Source organism: Mya arenaria, chromosome 2, assembly GCF_026914265.1.
Source record: "Mya arenaria isolate MELC-2E11 chromosome 2, ASM2691426v1".
NCBI classification, from domain to species: domain Eukaryota; kingdom Metazoa; phylum Mollusca; class Bivalvia; order Myida; family Myidae; genus Mya; species Mya arenaria.
In genome coordinates this window covers 7,776,294-7,790,962 of record NC_069123.1, presented here as the reverse complement: position 1 = coordinate 7,790,962, position 14,669 = coordinate 7,776,294, and the positions used below count along the sequence as shown (strand labels likewise).

The window sequence follows — 14,669 nt, the reverse complement described above, 5'->3', positions numbered from 1 at the left end:
ACAAACATCCGAAAATACACAACGTCCGAATTACGTAAACTTCACTTAAGTCATAATATTTCTTTCCAGACAAGTGATCACCGAAACTCGAGTGTTCCGTTATCCTCTGCATATAAATAGTGTTCAAATGCCGTTGTTATATTAACTTGATCAACAAAAGTAAAATAAATGGTAACCTTATAGCGTCCACTGGGCGCCGCCATTATTGGCCTTTGCCTGACCCGATAACGATAGTGTTAGGGGAAGGAACTCCAGACTATTTGGCGTTTAGCATTAGACACATAGCGGTTTGCAACATCGTGAAATTTGCTAGCCAGTTACAGAAATGTAAATTACGATATAGCACTTTATAACAACGAATTAAACAATACATGAATGGAATGTATTGTAAGAGATTACTAATAAAGCATTTAAATGTTAACACATTGCCAATTTCATTTTTGACCCAAATACCGCTCCATATGGAAGGAAATACTATCGGAAGCACTAGGCTGTGGTAAGTTTTTCGGTTTTTACCATATATGGAATATTAAAATAGTCACGTGGTGTGGGCATGCGCGGTGCTACACTACCGTGATGCTGACTGTAACAAAAATGGCTGCCTAGAAGAAGGAAATGTGTTGCCGGTAACGAGACTTACGCATACTTGGTTGCATGTTTGTATGAAATCATGAGAAGATAAGTGGTGTTAAATGTGTGTAATTTAAATACTTTGTTCAATTGAGTTTAGCGTCGTAGCCAACGGTGAAAATGGCATCGATCCAATTCCAAAATAATAATTGATGTTTTTTATTTGTTAGTTCTTTTTATGTTTTTACTTTGACTACATATAGGCTAAGGATACAAATCCGTACACTTTTTAAGTGTTTTTTCACACTTATCTTTTTTGTTGTAAGTTAAAATTTCGTATGAAACATCTTTGGTTAATGTGACAACAGATTCCCGTCCTAATATTTTTTTATGTAAAAAAATCGTTCATATTATGGAAAGAAAAACACCATTAAAATTATGCTATGGAGGGCACATATACTGTTTCCTTGCATGGTAATACAGTTATAAATCATACGTATGCTATTTTGAATAAACACTACTGTAATGCACCAGTCAATTGTAACCACGGCCCCCCTAGGTCCGGGGGGGTGGGTGGGGTATATACCAGGGATAGCTGGGGAAATGGGCCGTGTTTTTACCTTTCAGGTGGCCCCACAGTGCCGGGTGAATGCGGTGGTTTTGTCTTCGCTTTAAATATACCTAGGGTCCCTGGGGGACGGGGGCATTTGGCGGGGATCTTACCATCTGTTTGTGCCCGCAGGGCGGGGATTTTAGCTGGGGTTGGCTGGGCTGAAAGTCAAAATCCCCGCTATCCCCCAGAAAGGGAGGGGGGGGCATGGTTACAATTGACTGGTGCATAAGCCTCACTCAAGTTATTTATTGTTTCAAATGTTTTTTGGAACAATTGCAATTCAAATGTTAAGATTATTTATATTTATAAATATCTTGAAGTTAACATAACCACAAAACCTCAAAAATGCACATGAATCTTCTGAGGTCATTCCCGCGTGTGCTACATTATGATTTTTAAGCGTATTTACATTAAATGGCATTTTTTCTTTTAAAAAGTACTCAACAAACAAGATGAAATTAATGACCAAGGCAAGCCCTGTATTCATCAAATAATGCACCAGTCAATTGTAACCACTGTTCCCCCAGGTCTTGGGGTATACCGGGGAAAAGGGCCAGGTGACCCCGCAGGGCCAGGTGACCGTGGTGGTTTTGTCATAGGGCCATATTAAGCCGAGATTGGGCGTTATTTAGAGTCTCTGGGGTGCGGGGCATTTGGCCGGGGTTTAAACATCAGTTTGTCCCCGCAGGGCGGGGATTTTACCCGGGGTTGGCTGGACCGAAAGTCAGACCTTGGGTGGCGGAGGGCTGGTTACAATTAGTAGGTGATCAGTATTTGTGCCCTGTTTGGAAATATACCACGTATGGTCAACCAGTAATGTCATAATTATTCTTTAAGCTGCCCTGCTATAACTCCTGTTTGAATTCTTTTCATCTCAGTAAGTTATTGTGGGGCTATTAGAACAGGTTATATGAAAGTTGACGTCACGGTATGTGAATTTCATCACCAACATCAGAATCTTCTATTTAGAAGTAAGAGCCACATTGTTGGTTGCTTGTCATGTAATGGGACAAAATAAAACAATTTATCATGATGAAATAGTTGTCAAACAATTAAAATGCTCCAAAAAACTGATGTTTACAACCATGTACACAGGAGTTAAGAAATGAAAAAGACATGTTTGTGAATTGTCACAGTAAATAAATACTGCCGGTAGATATCTATAACTGTCTCCGATGCCCAGTTGTAAAGTTGTCCGCCTAAGGAGTTGGAGGTCAGGGTTCAAACTCCCAAGCCACTTCTTACTGAAATACTTTAAAAGTTGGTACAAGTACATGTAGCTCCCTTGTCTGGTGCCTGGCAGTGTAGTGCTTGAAAAAGTGGTGTATTCAGTACTGGTTTAGTCTAGGTAAGTTGCACCCTGTGTATCAGTGCTTCACGCCTAGCCCGTGAAGGAACTAAGGGGTCTCTTTGTAAAAGAGCTAGGGTATTGCACCTGGACTCTTGTTTCCCACATCTGCCTTTTGCTACATCTTTTTCTATTTTTTTTCTATTTTATAAGGTGGTTGTCTCAAGGTGTTCATGTTAAATAAAGCATTCAGGGTTGTTTATCTTCCAAGTCTAATTTCAACATGTAAACATGACGGTATTTTTCATGGTCTCTGCACAATTGCCTCCGAATATGACAATTCGGTCTCATGGAAGTGGCATGCAATGCACCAGTTATTGGTTACCACGCTTTGTCCCCCCAGACCTGGGAATTTGTTGTTACAATTGACTGGTGCAATTTAACTTGTGTTATCATCTTTTTAAAAAATTTAATATTGTCACTCTTCAGACAGTTTGAGGGACGAATTTCTCATAGTATACTATACATGACAAACAGAATACTTGAAAAAAATGTCTGTTTTTCAGCCTGTCTGTGAATTTGTTAAAATTCACAGCCGAAAAATGACAGGCGTGAGCCTTGCATACGAGAAAGGCTAAATACCCTCTAGGGTTATAACATTGAAAAGTCAAAAGATAGTAATAGTAATCTTTTCTTTTTAAAAAAAAATGTCCACACACACTTCAAACATGAATAATATTGATATCAAGTCATAGGGTACCTATATATTGCTTTTAGTGAAACAATGTTTATACTCCTTTTCACTAGCTAACGACCAAACTAGTTTGTTCAAACAGTTGGAGAAATCCATCAAAACAGACACATATTTAGTAAACAAAAACACGATTTTATACACCTAAATCATACATTTTGGTGTCAGTGGTATTCATTATATGACAGTACTGTTTTATTAACAGCGTTGATACAAATCCAATACCTAAAAGAATTAAGTACTCTTACTGGAGCATGATTTAGATATGAAACTATTAATCTTTTAAAGGGACACCGCATAATACAATTGCACACAATTAAAAATATTGTCTAAAATTTACATAACTTTTATATATTGTTGTGAAAAAAAAATGAATTACAGATCAATACATACCCTGCTGTAAAAGTCAATAAAGTGGTCCAGTGAACTCATGGTTCCAATACCCAATTATGGGAACTATTATTGCTTTGTCTTTGGGTACAATTAGGTTTGGTGTTTCTATACAGTGTCAGCAGGTGCTCTAAAATGGCAGCCAAAGGAATGCTTTTCATCTATATAATTTGCATATATTATATATATAAATATCACAGATTTGGTTAGTATACTGAAAGGCTAGTCACGACATAGACACAGTGAAGGTCAACTCTGCTGAAAGTCACAGCAAAAAGTTGTAGCCCGGAATTATAGCTATTCTGGTTTACCCAACCTAATCCTCCGGTACAAAAAAAATTAAACTGTTGTAATATATACACGTTACTTTGGAAACAATAGAGTCATTGGACTGTTACATGCATTTCAATAGCTTGAAATTCACCTTTTATTTGTACCGGCATGGGTAAACTCAGTTATGTTAATTCCGGGCTATATGTATTGCTACAATGCTTTAAAGTTGAGTTTAAGATATGAAATGATCACATGACTTGCAAGGTCATATCATTCCATGCTTTTTTTAACTGGGAACCCATTGTGTGCTATTTCTAAACAGGTAAACTGTGCTGATGTCAGTGATGTGACATAATTGTTGTGTTTATCTTCATTATAAATGATCTGCCTCATGGTAGCTCACAAGGACATTTCTATGCTGTTTTTGAGAAGTTACTGGGGTTTTTGACCATCTGATGTCTGGACAATTATCGAATAGAATGTGTAACGCTTTGATATAAAAAAAAATGTGTCGGAGACTGGGTTCAAACCCGCGTGGCCAAATTTGAAACCCAGCATCTTACTTTTCTTACGTGAGAAAGCCCCTTGAAAGCCAAAGTTTAAGCCACTTTCACTGATACTCAGTACCTTGATATTTTGTAAATTGACTTAAAGCTGCACTCTCACAGATTGAACGTTTTGACAACTTTTTTATTTTTGTCTTGGAACGAGCAGTTTTTGGCGTAAATATCAGAAAACCAGTAATAAAAGACTGATGACAAAAGATCAGATGGCAGATTTTCATATTTCCTCTCCAAAATTGATGTTTATGCATTTTTTTAAATCGTCTAAGCCATAAAACATTAAATTTGGAATGGAAATATGAAAATCTGCGATGTGACATTTTGCCAACGGTCTTTCATCACTGGTTTGCAGATATTGACACAAAAGTTTGCTAATTCCAAGACAAATAATAAAAAAGTTGTAAAAACGGTAAATTTGTGAGAGTGCAGCTTTAAGTTGTAATATTTTTGAATTTGTAACTCCAGTCCACGGACATTGAATGATGATTGTTAAAAAGTTTCTGATTTTATTCCCCCGCAACAGAGTGGGGAGAGGATTATAGGAATGCATTTCGTCTGTCTGTCCATAACATTTCGTGTCCGGGCTTTAACTTACTTATGCATTAATGGATTACCATTTTCCTTGGTACAAATGTTGTCCTTATTGAGACGATGTGCAGTGAACTTGATCCGGGTCCATATTTCAAATGCATTGATGGGTATCATATAACTTTTTACAAATGTTGTCATTGAGATGATGTGGAGTGACCTTGACCCAGTTCCAAACCTCAATGTTCAAGGTCACATCTGACATTTAAAAGCCATAGTACACATGCTCGTGTCTGGAGTATAACTTGCAGGAATGGATTACCATATTACCTGGTAGAAATGTGTCCTCATTGGGATGATTTGCAGTGACCTTGACCTGTGTCCATAACTCAATGGTCAAGGTCACATCTAACATTTAAAGGTCCTACACTTAGTACACACAATATGAATAACAAATATCGTTATGTTCAGATATCCGAGAATGTTATTTGCAGGGGATATAGCTGTCCTTTGGATTGCCTTGTTGTACATTCAGGCACTGATTTAATTGTGTCTTTGAACAGATCTTGAAATGATGCCCCACCCCAATTTAATATTATAGTTGTAAAATTTTGTTTTGAATTGTTACAGGCCCATTGTTCGCATTTCCAGAATGGTGAAAGCCAAAGTATGTTCAGGATGGAACATCACAGGAAAGATCCAGGGATATGCTCACAAAGGCAAGGTTGATTTTTACAGAAGATTACATTTGGAGCCAATTATCAATATGAGTTCTTTTCAATGGATTATTTACTTGTTTAGGTACTTACTTTTGTGTTAAGGCAATGACTTATTTGCATCTATGATAACAATAAATATTTGACATGGAAAGCCAAAATATTGAAAGCAATTCAATGGTATAGTTTCAAAACTATTTTATCCCATCAAGCCTTAAGTGAAAATGAATGGAGACTGCAATTTTGTGAAGAATATGAGTTTCAAAATGACTTTCAAAATACAAACAATTTTTCTATGGTCATATAAATATTATTTATTTTCTCTTAATTGTGCTGAAATTGGCCCGTTTCAAGCCATGTTTCATGTAGTTAGTGATAACAATGATTAATAGACATGTATCATTCCTGTATACAGTGCATCAGAAGGGACAGTACACACCATCTTTCATTCCCACCATTCTTTGTGAAGAGGAATCCAAATGTTCTTTGGCCTGATCGAGTTCTTATGGGTAAGTTAAAGTAAAACCAATTTATCTCACTGATTTCTGAGGTGTATTTTTTATGCCCCCGAGAGTGAAAAAAATTAAAATCGCACTGTCCTTTCCTGTGTCTAGCTCAACTTCTCGTTTACAGTTATGTTCAAAGCTATCTGAAAGTGAGATTTCTATATTTGATTTGACAAAATCAAAGATGGTTGCTAACTTTATTGAATCACTCCTATGCATTTATATTCCTTGATGAGCATTGTCTCTTGTGAGGATAGTAACTGGCTTACTGCTATCCTAAGAATGCTTATCATTTATGTAAAGTACTTGTATGTTTTTCTCTTAAGTTTGCTTGTAAACTTTGGAAAAAAAAATCTGCATGATAAACTAGGCACACTCTTTCTCCCGAATAAGATTTATCACAATTGGTACAATTGTTTTTATATACCAAATGTATGAAAAAATGTTTAAATCTATGGTTTTCATGTATAAAGTACCAAGTTTAATTAACAGAAAGGTGCAGAAATCACAGTATTTCAATGAGACCATAGTAGATCACAGTTAATCTTTAGCACTCACCATAAATGCATTATTTAGGAAGAAGATAAAGATTTATCACTTAGAATTTATTTTTGTTTATACATGCGTTTGTATTGATTTTGAATAAGAGTGTTCCTTTAAACATTAAAATATATAGTAGTAACAGAATTAATCTCCATAGAATTTGAACTTAAATGGCTTGCATTAATTCAATCTTTCTTTTTTCATTTTTTGATGAATTGATCAGATTGTTGGATCAAAGAAGACAAAAATAAAAACCTAAAATTCTGATACAAACAATAATTGCACTCAGATGTAGTGCAAATCAACTTTTATTGACTGACCAACATATTTGCAAAATAGTACTGGTATATTGCCCTCAGTATACGATCAATGTATACAAGAGGATGTTTTCCGATGGGATTTAGATGCATTTGTAAAAACGTGGGAAATACAAGGGATTATGAATGAGATTCATACCACACAAAATTGAAAATGGTTTTACAGTAGGTGAAAATTATAACCTGTCAAAGCTGATAATATATTTGATTATTACTGGTAGCAAAAATGTTACAAGTAAACCACATGTATCTATTTAACAGCTAGAGTAGATGTGTCAAGCTAATTCAAATATTTTGTAATGATGTGTAATGTGCACTTAATTTTATTTTAAACTTTGTTGCATAAAGAAGAAAAGGAAAAAAGTTAATGACTGTTCTCAGCTTAAAGTCAAGAAGAGGTACTAGTATATAACACTGGCTGATCTTTAGGGGATGGGGTATAACTGGAGTTGCTTGAAATATAGCCTATATTTCATCATTCTCGTACACTAGTGATAATGCAATGTTTAACATTGTCTTAGATTTATAATTATCAATCCTCTGATGAAAAAGAAGGTATTTCATTAAACAACAGTTAAGTACTTTGTATTTTTTCACAAGCAACAAGAAAAATCCCACCTGTTGTCTGATTGAGTATTTTTATTCCATACATTTGTTTATTTCATTAATTGACAATGAGACTCTAACCAATGTGTCCAAATATTGCCAAATTAACTTTGTCTGCTTACAAACTTGAGGATTTCTTATCAAATCCTTAAGTTTCAGGTTGCCTTGTTTATGTGCTTTATATGGATAAATATATGTTGGAAGATCTTTAAAGATAAACCTAATGTTTATCATAAAACTATGGTATTATATTTGGTCCAAATAGTGAGATAAAAAAAGAGTGTATAAACCAATGTTTTATCTTTGAATGCATATTCTATCTGACAAGTATTGTTTCTCTGCAGGTGCCTTGAGCCATCCTAGGAGGCATCCCAAGTAACAACATTAAGAAGGTATAAATGTTTGAACTGTGCAGACTTCTTGTTGTGAGAAAAAAAGGTACACATACATGTAATGACTTACAAATATTTTTCAATTAGAATTGTGATTATCATTTTTGTCCTTTGAAGAGAACCTTTCATCAAAAGTAATAGAAGAACATTGGATAGTATACTGTCATAACTGCATATAATAATAACTGAAGTTAATATTAATTCATTCCACCTTCTGCCAAGTGGCTATGATGTGCTAAGCAGACTAAAAAATTTCAGCCTGCAGCCAATGAGATAGAAATGGAGAGAAGGGCAATAGCAGCTTGCACATGTCAAGGATCTGCAGCGCATGAAACCCCTTAAACTGAAGATGATGGTGGGTCCCTGATGCAATGTAAATTATATGGAATGTTTTGTATATAACCAGTTATTCAATCATCATCAGTGCTGTACACAGAGTATTAAGTATATAACATTTCGATTTCTGTATCTTTCTTTTTCTGATTTATATGAACCCGAGCCGATTTCATTGAAGTAGAAGTTACTTATAATTGCAACCTCCTTAAATGTATCGTATATTAGTTTAAAAACAAAAGTACAGGTCACAGCCTTTTCCCACATGCCTGAAAAATGTGTTGTTTACCAAATGATATGCATTGCGTGATTCTGGGCCTTGCAAAAGAATTACCGGTACTACAAATGAAATAATTTTGTTTTTTCTATGTATATAAATTTCTTCCAAACTTCTTTCTTTTTAAGGATTGTCATAGGCACACAATTTTTTGAATAATTTATGTCCCATTACTTTTCTCATGTTTTCAATGCAACTACATACTTCAACCCTACATAATTTGACTACATTCATGGTAAGAAAGAACACTGTATTAAAAATTCAAAATGTATGAACACTACTTTCTTAATTTCTTTTTCATAAAGAACATGAAGAATCTGTGGTAGGAAAACAAGTAGTATTATAAACTTGTTGTAATGTTGATATGATAATTCTGTATGTCATTTCATTCATGTGTTCAATCATTTACTTACAAAAGGAATTTTTTTTTATTCAAAATGCCTTATACATGGCGCCGCTTGTAAACATGTATCTTGAACAAAAATGTGCGATGCACCTTTTGCATTGATATTGGGTGTGCTCCAAACAAGAACTGAAACAGGAATGTAGGGCATAGTTTTATTTTATTACATGGCATATGTGTTCAGTACATAATCTAGTCAAAATCTGATTACAATTTTTGTAATACAGTTAACTTCAGAAAGAACAAATAGTATGTGCCCATTTTTCATGATGAATTCTACAAATGTGCAGATTAATGAAATTTGGACAGTCTCTCATATATATGCTTATTTATAGTATTTGTTTTTGCTGTCATGCTTATACTTTAAAAGCAATGACATTATGTTTTTTTTAAAATCATTAATGGGAAAAAACATAAATATACAAGAAGAATTAATTTCAATTAATTTTCTGAATCAGTTCCTGAAGCCTAGAGATGTCAGCACTCGCAGTCAGCCGCTTTATCATCCATTGCTCCATTAACCTCATCCACCTGGTCAACACAATTCAAACATACCAGGTAATGGTAAATTTAGAAATGGGCTGAATTGACCATTTGAACATGTTGCGTCATTTAATTTGAATAACAAACGTTACAGCAATTAAACCCAAAGAATAATATGTTTATTAACTGGATATTTAATTCCTAACAAGTTTAACATGTTAAACAACCATGAGCTTGTGCAATACATTAAATGTTGACTGAACATTACAAATCATATAATTTAATTATTCAACTAATGGACTGGTTTATTGTTTAGTCATTTAGTCTTATGCGATGGTAGTGTGTACGTAGTATGTGCCTCCGTGCGTCTGTAAACAATTCCTCTTTAACATGATACAGCCTTCAGTTTTGATTGTATCTTGATGAAACTTGTACAGTATTTACATATCCATAAGAGCTCGGTTCCTTTTGAAAACCAGCCAGATCCGCCCATGCATGCCTAGATTATGGGCCTTGATAGTATAAAAAATCAATGTGTCAGTAAGCAGTTGCTCGTTAACATGATACAGCCTTCAGTTTTGATTGTATCTCGATGGAACTTGAACAGTATCTACATATCCATAAGAGCTTGGTTCCTTTTGAAAACCAGCCAGATCCGCCCATGCATGCCTAGATTATGGGCCTTGATAGTAAAAAAATCAGTGTGTCAGTAAGCAGTTGCTGGTTAACAAGATACAGTCTTCAGTTTTGATTGTATCTCGATGAAACTTGAACAGTATCTACATATCCATAAGAGCTTGGTTCCTTTTGAAAACCAGCCAGATCCGCCTATGCATGCCTAGATTATGGGCCTTGATAGTAAAAAAATCAGTGTGTCAGTAAGCAGTTGCTGGTTAACAAGATACAGTCTTCAGTTTTGATCGTATCTTGATGAAACTTGTACAGTATTTTGATATCCATTAGAGCTTGGTTCCTTTCGAAAAACCTTGAAATGATAAGATTATGGGCCTTTATGAAAAAATGAGTATTCAGAATCCATAAGGGGTTGGTTCTTTTCGAAAACAGTGATGTTGACCACACAAACCCAGCCAGTAGAACATAGGCCTCTAGTTTATTATAAGTGTATGTTTGTCTTCATAGCATCATTATATATTTCTTTATTACATGAAGCTAATTTGTATGTGAAGCTTTGATTTTATGCACTCTTTTCAGATACAGACTCAGTTAAAACAGATATGGGTGCAAGTCATGACGCTTTTACATGTAATGTTTATTAGACATTCAGTATTTATATATATATTTATATTTAAAAAAGATGTCAATTGTAAAAGGATAGTATAATGTAGATGGATTAGATGCAATGAAGATGACAGAAGTCAAAATCATCTTTATAATAATTTGATATTATTTGTACTATTATTTAATTGCCATAATGATGAAATACATAAAACTGAAAATGGAAATAATTTCTATGAAGGTCTTCTTTCTATTTCCAATAGATTAAAGATGTCCGAGATTCACGATGAATGCTGTTTGAAGAAGAATGAACAGAATCACATTTTAATTTAATCTCACTGCCAATGTGGACTTAAAGAGGACGGGCTCTGTTATGACAACTGTATTTTTAAGTAACAGAGATAAGGGTGTTATTGGAATCATTTCAATAAAATATGGGAGTACCGGTACATACCAGTTTGATATCTTAATTAGACTGGGACTTAAACAAAAACGATAGATATTGGACCTCTCTAATACACATTATAAACATCTCATGTCTTAAGTCAATAACAAAGCTGTAATAAGGCGATATTTAGTGTAATTAACACTTAGGGCTATTCTTCTAAAACATATAACCACCGGGTTTGGCAGATTTTTAATAATATATGGTTGGGCTTTTTTGCTAATTTGCACCCCAAAAGGCACATTTGCTTTTGTATGGGGTTGGCATAAAAACTTAATAAATGCCTTCCCTCCAGTGGTTATATTTTTAAATGGACAAAATATCAAACTGGTATGTACCTTATCAACATTTTTAGCTGGACTATTTGAATAATAAGGAGGGTTATACCACTCGCCTCAGCATCTGCTTTGGCTTTAGCGTCCGGTTAAAGTTTAAGACCAAGTTGGGATTTTCACTCATAACTGCAAAACCCTTCATTAAAGTCACTTAATACTCCATACAGTTGTTCAGGGCCATTACATAATGAGGTTAATACTTCAATAGCCTTCATTCAATGGACTTAATACCTTGCACAATTAATGATGAATATCTTACAATAAGGTGACATAACTCCATTTTAACTAAATACAAATTATTGCCCTTTTTTCATTTTTATTTCTTATGTCAGGCACATTTATATATTCTTAACAGGGTTTTTGAAAGCTAATTGTTTGGGCGGGCTGGTAGAAGGGTCTTTAAAGTCACCTTATGTGTAAAATAATTTTAGCTAGGTTTGACATATAGTGACCAAACTTCGTATGTAGGAAGCCTTTATGAAGACCTTTCATGAGATTGCGTTTTAGGCTTCTGGGATCAATATAAAGGTCAAAGTTACTATTAAAAGCAAAAGAACTGGTATTGATTAACTTAAAGGTCGACATATTGTGACCAAACTTGGTTTATATGAAAGTTCATACAAACTTTTTATGCCCCCGAAGGTGGGCATATTAAAATCGCACCGTCCGTCCGTCCGTCCGGCTCTGTAACTTTCCCTTGTATGGACAGATTTTAAAATAACTTGCCAAATGTGTTCCAGATACCAAGACGATGTGTGGCGTGCAAGACCCGTGTCCCTACCTCAAAGGTCAAGGTCACACTTAGTGTTTATTCACAATGGAGTGCTGCATATAAGGACATAGAGTATAGGTTGTCGTGTCCGGGCTGTAACTTTCTCTTGTATGGACAGATTTTAAAATAACTTGCCACATGTGTACCACATACCAAGACGACGTGTCGCGTGCAAAACCCGTGTCCCTACCTCAAAGGTCAAGGTCACACTTAGTGTTTATTCACCATAGAGTGCTGCATATAAGCATAGAGTATAGGTTGTCGTGTCCGGGCTGTAACTTTCCCTTGTATGGACAGATTTTAAAATAACTTGCCACATGTGTACCACATACCAAGACGACGTGTCGCGTGCAAGACCCGTGTCCCTACCTCAAAGGTCAAGGTCACACTTAGTGTTTATTCACAATGGAGTGCTGCATATAAGGGCATAGAGTATAGGTTGTTGTGTCCGGGCTGTAACTTTCCCTTGAATGGACAGATTTTAAAATAACTTGCCAAATGTGTTCCACATACCAAGACGACGTGTCGCGTGCAAAACCCGTGTCCCTACCTCAAAGGTCAAGGTCACACTTAGTGTTTATTCACAATGGAGTGCTGCATATAAGGACATAGAGTATAGGTTGTCGTGTCCGGGCTGTTACTTTCTCTTGTATGGACAGATTTTAAAATAACTTGCCACACGTGTTCCACATACCAAGACGATGTGTCGCGTGCAAGACCCGTGTCCCTACCTCAAAGGTCAAGGTCACACTTAGTGTTTATTTACAATGGAGTGCTGCATACAAGGACATAGGGTATAGGTTGTCGTATCCGGGCTGTAACTTTCCCTTGTAAAGACAGATTTTAAAATAACTTGCTACATGTGTTCCACATACGAAGACGACGTGTCCTGTGCAAGACCCATGTCCCTACCTCTAAGGTGAAAGATACACTTAGTGTTTATTCACAAGGGAATTCTGAATATAAGGACATAACAGTGTAGGTTGTCAAGTATGGGTGGTATTTTTTTATGTTCAGAGGAAATTTAAAATAACTTGCCATATGTATTTGACACATAAAGGCAAGATCAACTTTTCATGTACTGGCCTTGTTCGTAGGTCAATGTCACATTTGGGGGCATTCGTCACATACTGTGACAGCTCTTGTTTATTGTGTTTTGGGTTATGATCTAGGTCAAAGTCAGTATTGCTGAAAAGTACAATTATAGTTTGTACTGAATAAGTAAGGGGTGACAATGTGTGACCAAACTTGGTATATATGACAAGTTAATGGAGAGCTTTCATTCGAATGCCTTGGGCCCCTTAGGGTCAATGTCACTGTTACTAAAAAAATATTACTTTTTGGTACTGAATAACCTAAGTTATGGTTGATATACTGTGACCAAACTTGATATATAGGAAGAGTTTATTGAGAACTTTCATGAGATTGTGTTTTGGGCGCATAGGATCTAGGTCAGTGTTATAAAAATAGAAGACAGCAGTTGAAACTGAACTTCTTCTGCCAATCCTTAACAAAACAATTATTGTCACATCACGATTCTTGTTTACTTTTTAAATTGATTTTTCTATTGCTTTTGACAAGCACATATTACATCATAATGTAAGAAGATACATTGTTAAAAAAAAAACAGAAAATGTTAATTTGAATAAGAGTGTCACTTCTTTTAAATTTGTAGCTGTTTACGTACCATGAATTTATCTTTAAATACAACTTGTACTTTTTATGTGTAGGGTACGAGTTGGACCATATTGAGAGATTGTTTTAAATAGCATATGCTAAAACATACTGTGACTGTTGTTGCTGCCTTTTAATTTTATGAAAAGTATTGCTTTATTATTTTTTTTAAATTCCATATTCTTAAGCTCCTAATTCTTGTCAGGTAATTTTTAAATCAAATTAATTGTTAAAGTGACACTCTTATTCAAAATCAATGCATACATATGTATAACAAACATATATTTTGAGTGATAAACCTTTAACTACTTACTAAATAATGCATTGATGGAACATATTTATTACTGGTAGCAAGTTTGTAACCCTGTATTTAATAACAGAAAACGCAAAAATATTTAATGATTGATGAATGCTAAAAGATTTACTGTGATTTACTTTAATAGTCTCATAAGGTAGATACACCATGTTTTATGCACATTTCTTTCAAATCAAAATCGGTATCCTTCATGAGAACCATTGCTTTCAACATTCATTTCTCCTTTTCGCAATATTAAAACAATAGTATTAGTAGTGGTAAACCTTTTTGGGAGTAAGAGTGCATCTTTAAAAAATCTGTTTAATGTGGATATATTATGATCTATGTGTCTTTGCACGT

The 14,669-nt window shown here is 34.9% G+C and overlaps 1 long non-coding RNA gene and 1 pseudogene across 1 annotated transcript; one reads left to right on the top strand and one right to left on the bottom strand.

Annotated features, from left to right (window-relative positions):
- The window catches only part of LOC128205825 (ferroxidase HEPHL1-like), a 322,009-nt pseudogene that overhangs the window by 73,761 nt on the left and 233,579 nt on the right, over nt 1-14,669 (bottom strand).
- On the top strand, nt 8,057-10,803 carry LOC128246108 (uncharacterized). The gene is made up of 4 exons (XR_008263236.1): nt 8,057-8,102; nt 8,315-8,411; nt 9,528-9,627; nt 10,765-10,803. It is a non-coding gene; the product is annotated as an uncharacterized LOC128246108 (long non-coding RNA).